General features: G+C 30.8%; 1 protein-coding gene across 1 annotated transcript in view; it reads left to right on the top strand.

Annotated features, from left to right (window-relative positions):
* Positions 1 to 1,608: 1,608 nt before the first annotated feature.
* LOC111089312 overlaps positions 1,609 to 2,002 on the top strand; it is a gene marked incomplete at its 3' end in the record, with an annotated part of 6,076 nt that continues 5,682 nt past the window's right edge. Inside the window, exon 1 of the mRNA XM_022401579.1 lies at positions 1,609 to 1,772. The remainder of the gene's footprint in view (positions 1,773 to 2,002) is intronic.

Raw genomic sequence — 2,002 nt, 5'->3', positions numbered from 1 at the left:
AATCTGCTTGCGTCTTATACACCGAAGGTATGAATAATATATATTCATACCAACGATATACACAAGCCATGTGTAAATATATTTAAATAGGCATGGATAGTTTAGTTCAATTGTATGTGTTATTTATAACAATAGTAGTTTTTTTCTTTTAAAAACATAACTATTTATAATGCTCCCTAAATGATAAGAAAATAAATTACAGTGAAAGCAATGAAGATTTTGTAGGTTTTGAACCAAACTAAATAACAGTAAACCTTTTTTTGATTTACGGTATTTTCTTATTTTGATGTTTTAAGCTATTTTGTGTTTAGAACAATATATATATATACTAATTTTTAAAGTATCAAATTAAATTTTTGTTCAATAAAAATCTTTCAAATGCGACTGTAGCTTTTTCCCCCCAAAACTTTGTCTTCAAAATAAGGGTGCGTCTTATACACCAGTGCGTCTTATATTCAGAAAAATACGGTAGATGAGTAAAATGTTTAAGTCTTGATCGTCCTGCCATCTCTTGGAACGTTAGGTAAATACAGCGGATTATTGCGATTAAAAAAAATGTCCAGACTTTTCCGAAAATACTGTTCACCATGAAACCAAAGTGTTTTGGAGACATAGAAGAAAATCTACATGTTCGGAAGAGAGAGCTAAAGACTACTTATCACTGTCCTATTTATACATAGATGTTGAATAAAATCTAACCACCCTCATTGTTTCATGTGGTATTAACTTCAATATTATGTTTTCAGAAACACATCAGTTTCGAATTTTGATATTCCTTTATGCACACAAAATTAAACACCACATTATTCTTACACAAGGTATTAGATTACGTCATACAAGGTACTAGCATTACATCATACTTGATACTAGCTACGTCATAGAAGATACGAACTTTCCAGCTTTACTTGTATACCTCTATGGCTTTCTCTGAAATGTAAAAACCAAACCCTTCAAAACAAGTCCAAACTTAAAATCACTGGATAAACCTTTAGCGTACATCAGTGTTTAATTAAAACTTAAAGAACTGTTTAAAAATTGTTACAGAAAAAAAAGGTCAATCTTTTACACGAAAAATTTGTTAAATAAGATCTACTTCAAAACAGATAAAATATTTACATTTTCAAGAACAAACGGATGACAAAAATACAGTTTCTGTATCACTCAGTTAGTGTTGTAGATCATTTAGTTATTTCTGAATAACCCAGTGAAGTTTTCACGAATCACTTGTTTTTGTTAACAGTTTTATAAGTATGCTTCCATGTGTATTTTTGGACTGAAGTAAAACTTATTATATTTTATGATATTTTAATCTATTTAAGAGTGCTACTCCACATATTTTAGAACCAAAAACTTCAACCTGTCTGCTGATTAAATATTCAGCGTCACGTGTCTTTATTTAAATAATACATCTCGTTAAATAAGTTAAGTTGGAAAGTTAATTTCATAATTTTGTTTTGCACGCTATACCGTCGTACGTTTCCAGCTTCTTCAAGAAGATGATTAATCAAAGCTTGAAAGTACAGCAGAAAATCGATTGTCAAATTTCACTCAAATTGTCAAAGTGTTATTTCTCATAGATGGCGCAGCTGCATGTCAATAACAGCTTGGTTAGCTATTCCAGCGGGAAAATTACGTCACTTGCTACGAGGCTTACGAAGAAATTGAACGCTTTTGGGATTTTCCTTTTGTATCTTAACGAAATCAAACACGTTTTAAGATATAGGAAAACAATAGAAGATCCTTGATGAGTTACAATATAACGAATAAATAAGGTAAGAACGCGTTTCTTTGAGAGAATATAACGCGCGTTTCAACTCAAATTAAACTGTACCTTAATTACTAGCTAGTTTTATCTGCTGGGTGAATTATCTTTAGTTCAGTTTACTACCCCCATATGACATATGAAGCAAATAGTAGGAAATAAGACCTTTGAATCCACTGTATCTCACACTTTTGGATATTAATGTAAGTAAACATCTAAAACCATTCCGTGTAAGTAGCT

This window comes from Limulus polyphemus, unplaced genomic scaffold, assembly GCF_000517525.1.
Source record: "Limulus polyphemus unplaced genomic scaffold, Limulus_polyphemus-2.1.2 Scaffold5863, whole genome shotgun sequence".
NCBI lineage: Eukaryota > Metazoa > Arthropoda > Merostomata > Xiphosura > Limulidae > Limulus > Limulus polyphemus.
The sequence above is the reverse complement of the archived record's forward strand: the minus strand, read 5'-3'. Positions and strand labels throughout refer to the sequence as shown.